An 8,234-nucleotide genomic window follows, 5' to 3' on the forward strand; every position below is an offset into this window, starting at 1 on the left:
AGTTAGATAAAGTAAAAAGTGTCTGAACGACCGCAAAGGTAGGTGGCGTGTGTTCGTCATCAGGAACTTGAACGATCGTTGACGTTGTGTGCCGTCGAACCAAATAATTTCGCCTGCTCGCGTTTTTTTTTTTATTCTATTTTTTATAGTCACTTCGCAGATTGCTAACAAATTACTAGCGTGCGTAGTTTACAGCATTCACAATCGTTTAGCATTGTACGCTGTCCTCGCAATGACCTGGTTCAATCCAATGTTACTAGAATCCTCAGTTGGGAAACTCGCCGTTGAAACCTGGGCCGGTGGCATCCACCGAGACCGAGCTAAATACAACTGCGCCACCCTTCATCATCTGTCTTTACTGTAGCCGCCTTCAGCTTTTAGAAAGCACGTTTTTGCGGAAAAACCAACGGAAAGAAACTATTTTACTTCTATTGGAGTTTAATGCAAAATGAGGGGCGTGTGATGTTTTCTAAAATCTTTAGTTTGCAAAGTTTTGCAGCACAATCAGTATTGTTTTTATACAACCATGCCTCAGCGGTGATTTCAGGTAGCGCGTCCCGACCTAGGCGCATCTTAACTTAGGTAGTACTTCGCGGCGCGTCCACTTGGGAGACGCGGGTGGCACCCTGAGAGACGCATCGTCGTGGCTGCTGCGTCAGCGCCGCAGTGCCCCCCCCGCCAAAGGCTCGCGCCTTCGTCGTTGTCGTGCCTTTAGGCACCTCCCCGGACGACCTCATTCATGCAGTCGTCGGCATTGTCGGACTTCCTGAAGTCTATTCAGCGCAGCACCTTGGTGCGCAAAGTTTTGAAATCGTTATCAACAGCCGTTCCGCCGCCGCCAAGCTCATCGAAGCAGGCGTCGTCACCATCGCCTCTACCCAAGTCCCCATCCTTCCAGCCAAACCGCAGGTCACGAACGACACTTGCAGGTTTTTGCCCACCTATGTCCGCAACGACCTGCTGGTCCAAGCCCTGTCCGCTCACGGGAAGGTCCTGGAAATCACGGAGGCAATGTACCGCAGTACACCAACAGTGAAAACCGGTACAAGATATGTGAGAATCGAGATGAAAAGTCGGACCCGGTCCCGGACTTCCTTCGTATCGGAGGCCACCGGGCGACCTCCGAGTACACGGGCATCAAGCGGGTATGCCGGCGGTGCCGACTGGAAAGACATATTCGCGTTAACTGCACGACAGAGCACTGCGACCGGTGCGCTGTTTTCGGACACGCCACGGAGGGTTGCACGTCCGACTGCCGGCGGTGCGGCGGCTCCCACGCAACTGTGGACTGCGTGGTTCGGCGGAGCTACTCGTCTATGGTCGCTGGGACAGCCTCGTCTGATTTTCCCGCGCTGTCCCCAGCACGTGAGGTGACTCCTCCTCGCCCAGCCGCCCAGACTGAGCTCCCACAGCCCTAACCAAGCCAACGTCGATTCGGAGAACTCCCAGTCCGCGCTGTCAGGGGAACGACCGCCCCCGGCTCCGCTGCCGGACGCGGCGGGTGCGATGGCCCCGAGACGCAACTCGTCGCACCGGCACCTAATCTGTCACTGCGCACACCTACACCCGGTGGAGCGAGGTGACGGAAGACCTCAGGAATCTAGCGACGGCGAGTGCCTCGTCATCATGGAGGAGGAGTCGCCAGTGGTGGGGGACCTCTGCCTTTCTTCTCTGGGAGCGCCAAGTACCTCGGTGGAGCCAGTGACGGCAGACAACAAGGACTCAACCAACAGCTCGGAGCCCTCGGACCTCTCAGGCGACTCGGACCCGACAGACGCACGCCGGGGTCTGGCCCAGGACGCCAAGTGCGTCATCTCAAGCAGCGTCACTCGTTCCCCTCGAAGTCGAGACAAGGCTGGTCGTCGCCCCAAGAAGCCGCGACCGAGCTCACGTGACACCTCGTTAAGCTCGGCTGAGGACATTTAGTCAGTAGATGTTACAAGGTACTGTTTCCTTTTTATTTTATTAATTTTTCCGATTTTTTTTTTCTGGCTAGTCTGCGAATTATTTCCTTTAACGTTCGTGGCTTTTGCAACCGGGCGAAGCAGACGGAGATATTACACTTTGCCAGACAATCAGCTGGCGATATCCTCTGCCTTCAGGGCGAGAAATCCGGCGGCTCTGATTGGCCGCCGCCAAGGTCAAGTCCGGAGTTGGCAAATCACGGCCACCAGGTTTCTCGCCGACTTTTTCGCCAAGTGTCCAGGTTAGGGTCCCAGGAAACAAATTTTTCAAGCCGGCGTGAGGTTGCAGAATTTGAGGCTGCTTTTTCTGTGACGTCTTTTTTTTCTTTCGCATCGCAGCCTTTGTGCGGCGTTGGTATTGTGGTTTTGAACCATAAACTGCTGCGTCATGGCTCCTATTTGTTTGATACGGAGGGTCAGGTGATCCGTTTTGATTTTGTTTTTCAGCGCATAAAGTACAGGCTTGTTAACGTTCATGCCCCCGCGAACCACGCTTTTTCGCATTCTTTCTTTAACAACCTCGACGTCCTTTTACTCGATGCTTGTCCTTGCCTCATTGTGGGAGACTTGAATTGCGTTTTTGACTCGATGACAGACATCCGGGCCCCGGGAATGGGACGATAAGTTTGGTATGTACGCGAACTCCAGAGACTGGTGCGTCATTTTGAGCTTGAGGATGCGTGGTCTTTCCTTCATGGCGCCAGTTTTCAATCCACATGGAGCGACGGCAGGACCAGCTGCCGCTTAGATCGCGTTTACGTGTCTCGTCGGTTGACCACGGCGCTGATGTCATGCCCCGCGGATGTTTTTCCGCCGACTCCGGTTCGCGTATCGGATCATAGCCCCGTTATCGTCGCTCTTTCTTTACCCAAAGCGAGCGGGATGCGTCCTTGGCGTCTGGATGTTCAAGTTTTTCGTAATGAATCAGCCAAGATGACGCTGTCCAACCTAATAAAACAGCCTCTTGTTGGAATGCGCCCGACCCCCGCCACGTGGGAACATCTCAAGGGCAGGTGGCAGGATTTATGCGCCATGCTGGGGCGGCATCTTCGAGCGGACCGGCGAGAGCTCCTTCAGGATACGATTCTCCGCATACGCATTGTCCGCAGGGGTGGTCCTGCCACCTCTATTATGCAAACGTACTTGGCACAACTCCAGCAACGCTACCAGTGCCTGCTCCGCACTGATACAACGGCTTCCACGCTTTCTTGCGTGAACCGTTGTCCAGCGACTCATCCCGAAGTCCTGCGATACACCCGGCGGGCTCAGCGGTCGGGCTCTAACGCGCCCTTGTAGAGCCCTGCCCCTGTTCTCTCGAGAAGCACCTCCCCAGACGCAGTCCACCTTCCAACCTACGCCTCCCACTTTAGGGCTCTCGTGCAGGCAGAAGATGAGGCTAGTCGCCCAGAAATGCTCGACCACTCATTTCTTTGTGGGATTCCAGCAGTTCCCGACGATTTTGGTTCGACCTTAGAACAGGCCCCTAGCCCGGTGGAGCTTCAACACGCCCTTTCTCGGACGAAATAAGGCTCGGCACCCGGGCCGGACGGACTCCCAACAGAATTTTATAAAACCTTATAGCTCGTCCTTTGCGACTTTTTTTCCGGCGTTTTACGGGTTTTCTTTGAGGGACAGTGCCTTCCTGCATCCTTCCGGCTTGGTCGTATAGTCCTTCTCCCCATGGAGGGGGAAGTCCTTGCGACCCGGGTGCTTGGCTCCCAATTACGTTGTTGAACGCGGACTACAAACTTCTGACCACTGTTTTGTCGTTGCGGATGCAGACCGTACTCCCAGAACTGACTAATCTGCGTCAGACATGCTCGGTTCCAGGTGGCACCATGCATTTTCTGGTCGCCCTTACGCGGGACCTCGTGGAGTACATGCCATCTCGACGGGTAGGCGCTCTGCTAGTATCCCTTGATCAGGCCAAAGCCTTCGATCGCGTAGAACACAAATATATGTTCAAGGTGCTGGCTGCCTTTGGATTACCTCCGAAGACCATTTCTCTGTTCGAGTGTCTCTGCAACGGTATGCAAAGCGACTTGTTTGTCGATGGAATTCCGGCCGCACGCTTTCCGGTCACGCGGGGTGTTCGTCAGGGGTGCGCTATCTCCGCACTCCTGTTTGTGCTCAGTTTGGATGGAGCCTTTCCTTCTTGGACTGGAGAGAGCCTCGAACGTTCGTGGCCTACAGCTCCCAGGAACTGGTCAGGTCAAGGTGACTGCGTACGCCGACGATGTGATGCTCTTCGCCCGTGATGGCGACAGCGTTCTGGGGGCGCTTCAGGTTTTAACGACCTATGCGACTTTGTCCGAAGAAGAGCTAAACTCCACCAAGTCCAAGATTGTATGCATTGGCGATCTTCCGTCCGATCCCTTGCCGCTCCCCGTTGACACAACTGTCAAAATTTTGGGGGAGACCTTTGATAGAGACAGCGTGGCACGCGAGACGTGGTCGGCGCTTGCGCGTGACATAAACTCGTGCGTAGAAGATGCCGGGTGATATGCCTTCCCAATGGCCGTAGGCGTTATTTGGCACAGTCAGTGATTTGCGGTCGACTACGTTAGGTCGCGCGCGTAGCTTCACCGCCGTCTCCGTTTGTACGCCGGGCGCGCTCTTCTCTCGTGTCCTTTTTTTGGGCAGGCAAGACGGCTCTGGTGGGTCGCCCCGCGCTCAGCCTCCCTCGAGAGCGCGGTGGCTGGAGCTTTCCTTGTATAAAACTGACAGCGTCCACTATAGCTCTCAAGACCCTCTTGACTACCCTCGATGACACGGACAACCCGGCCCGTCCGCTGGCAGTGTATTTTCTCGGGACATTGTATAGTGACCTGGAACCCTCGCAACCGCCCCTCATTGGCGCTCGCGTGGAAACGTTACCTCCTTTCTACAGAGCTGCTATTGAGACTTTCCGGCAGCTCCGCGCCCATGTATCAAAAGAAGACATTGTTGAGGCTCCGGCGTTTCGTCTTGATATCCTCTACTCATAGCAGTTTCCAGCGCCAGCGCCGGGGCTTGGGCTGCCGTACATAGGACCACCCCTCTCCACGCTAGCCTGCCTGGAGAAGTGTGTGACTTCCAATGGAAGAAAGGTTGGGGATTCATTACTAAACAAGGACCGCCTTTTCCGTTGGGGTTTGGTCAGTGATGTTAAGTGTCCCAACTGCAGCGCAGTGGAGACAAACGTCCACGTAACGGCGCAGTGCGTGGTGGCGCAGATTTTCTGGCGCCTTGTGGTGCATGCCTTTCCTGACGCTGGTGTGCGCTCTTATGTCAGTCAGGGTCGTCGGCCCCGAGGGAATTTCGCTTTCCTTGTAATCACGCGGGCCGAGTGGGTCCTGTGGCACAACCGTTGTTCCTCGAAAGTGCGAGAGCGTTGCCAACGGGCGATGTGGTTGCTTGTATGGAGTCTGCGACGGGAGCTGGTCACCTTTTTGGAGTGTGAGCTGTTCCTCCTTGGGGAGTGTGCGGCGCTGGTCGTACCGGTACCTGATGGTGCTCAACGGCCAGGTACATTTTCCTTGCCTGTCCTTGGACATGTTGTAACACGGGCACTCTGGTTCTGCCTCGCCGGCTGCGGCGGCCGGAGTGATCATTGCGTCGACTAAACATTGCTTTGTGTAGAGCAGGCATCACAAGCGACCTTGTAACATTGTAAAAAAACTCGCAATGGTGTCAAATTAATTTTTATTACCTTGAAACCCCTTCAACCGTATCTGTGTCGGCGCCAAAATGGCCGATTGAAGCCAAAATAGAGGACACGTGCAGTTCCTCGAGTGGCCGCTGCGGCAGAAATAGCGGCATTGTGATCGCCCTTTGCTCCGTCCTCGAGTACGGAACGGTGCCACTTTTTCAGAGCAGTCTCTATGTCAGTTTCCCAACTGAGTGGTTCTAGTAACATTGTTAAACCTTTCGAATGAAGCAAACTAACATGGAGAGGGAATCGCCTCCCGCTGACCTAGGCCTAACGCTGGGCTAAACCGGCAGACAAACCGACCGCCATTTTTTTTTTTTTCCGAGTAGTGAACGGTGCAGGCTGTGTTCCGATAACGACTCCAGCGGCTGGAGTTGTAGAAACGAACGAGGAGAGCCTCCCGAAGCCCGCAATGACTCGCGCGCGCATGCGCAGTGGCGTCGACGATGTGTGTGAGGACGAGCCATTCGTGTCTAACCGACTTGCTGACACTCCCTACTGTCTCCGGCTCTCGACGCGGAGCCCCTTGTACACGCGTGGGCTTCTGGAACAATCGGCGTAGAAGCTTTGGCGCGTAGAACATCCAGACCTGAAATAAGCAACATGGTTTCACCATAACGCAACATTTACAGAAACAACAAAAAGGAGTACCCCCGGCCGCTGCCAGGCATCGAACCTCGTTTTTTTTACGTGGGAGCCAAGTATAATAACCGTTAGGCCACGGGCGCGCTGCCTACTTGGCCAGCTTCACGCGCAGCAATATGAAGTAAAATCTTTGGCATATTACGGCTTCGTCGCATTACTCAGTGCGTTTGAAAAGAAGACATATATGTCCTCAGTGACTTCACTACCCCTGCCTATACAATTTTAGAATGACAACTCTGCCTCAATAGGACGGCTTTTGGTGCCCGCTTCCCATATTCCCAACACAGCCCACTGCCCACATGAATGCGTAAATCCAAATATTGAACGACAATTTCCTCCGACTTTTCCACAATGAAACGCAGCTCCGGGGACGCTGAACTTATTACATGTTGTAGAGTATCCGAAAGGTTATCTTGAAAAGTGCACACAAATATATCGTCTACGTATCTTCGTACAAAACCTACATCTGGCGGCAACTCTCTCATCTTCTCAACCACAACTCTGTCTAGGGTGTTGAGATAAAACTCGGCGAAAAGCGGCGCGACCGACGATGCTATACAGACACCCTCCTGCTGTACGTACATCCGTTCATCATACTCAATAATTGTTGACTGCAGGTATCGGTCCAGAACTATGAGAAAACCATTTACCGACACTCCCGACTCTGACTGAAATTTCACTAGATTTAGCTCTAACAGTTCCTTTACCGCCGACATCAGTCTTTTCTTTTCAAGAAAATAATATAGATCCTTTATGTCCATTGAGAAAACTGAACACTTCCTACCGTGATTGCTATTCATGACATCAATAAGCTCTCCTGAATTTCTTAAGGATAGAGAATGCTCCAAGGAGATTAGCCCTAACCGACGTCTGAGAAAAGAAGAGACGATCTTCTGCCAAGTCCCAGTTTCACTTATAACATCTCGGAAAGGCATGTCAAACTTGTGGTCTTTTAAAAACGAATTTCAAACATAGAATCGACGTGGAATGGGACATGATGCTCTTCACTACGCTTTCCTTTTCCTCATCTTTTATTACGTTACAAATGTCTCTCCTTAACTTTCCTAAGTTTCCTTTCCATTCCCTGAACAACGACCCCAAAACGTCGTCTGTCTTTCTCCGGAATACCTGTTCCGGGATGACCACAAACTGTCCGGACTTATCCGTTTGAAGGAGTTTCAAAGACTTTGATTAGCGCTCCTTCTTCACCATGTTTACATCTTTGAAATTCCTCCTCTCCGACGGGTGTGCGTCCCCCATAACTTTTCCTAATCTCCCAACAGTTTGATCGACAAATGAAACTCTTTTTTTGTGATTCACATACCGTGCAACGGTCTGGACCGCGAAAAACATATCCAGTCTGGAAGGCTTCACATTCATAAAAAAACTTGGGACTTTTTTTCAGGATTGCTTTTGTTGTTTCCGAAATCGGTTCTGTACAAGGGTTCACTACACCTGGTTGATGCACCGACTCAGCATGACCATACATTCAAACGTCAGGCACAGTCACATTCCTTAGTTTCATCATCTTGATTGAGCTCAAAACATGCGATCTTTTCACATACCAATTCTGGTTGTACTGCGCCTTCTTGACATTGTCCCAGTGTCGATATTTTTTGCTTGTCCTGAAGCCCTTGCCTAGGAGGATGTCCCACAGTCTATCGCACGCACTCCGGAGTTCGTGGATTCTCTTGGTCGCTCCTTGTCTGTATGCCATGAGGATTCTTTTCTTCGTTCTCCATGGGAGGTTGCCTGTTGAAAGATGCTCGAAAAGCAGCGGATCGATGAAGTTCTTGCGAAGAGAAAGCCCGAAACAGGCTACATCTGCTTCCAGCTCCGCCAATCGCAGTCCCAACCTTTCCAGTGACGCATACGCTTGACAAACAAGCAGCGACGACGACGACGACTTGAGAGAGTATAAATGAGAGAAATGC

At 52.5% G+C, this 8,234-nt stretch overlaps 1 pseudogene; it reads right to left on the minus strand.

Moving 5' to 3' along the window:
- LOC115328462 overlaps positions 1-8,017 on the minus strand; it is a 51,690-nt pseudogene extending 43,673 nt beyond the window's left edge.
- Between the last annotated feature and the right edge of the window lie 217 nt (positions 8,018-8,234).

This window comes from Ixodes scapularis, unplaced genomic scaffold, assembly GCF_016920785.2.
Source record: "Ixodes scapularis isolate PalLabHiFi unplaced genomic scaffold, ASM1692078v2 PGA_scaffold2__306_contigs__length_199485367, whole genome shotgun sequence".
Classification (NCBI taxonomy): Eukaryota; Metazoa; Arthropoda; class Arachnida; order Ixodida; family Ixodidae; genus Ixodes; species Ixodes scapularis.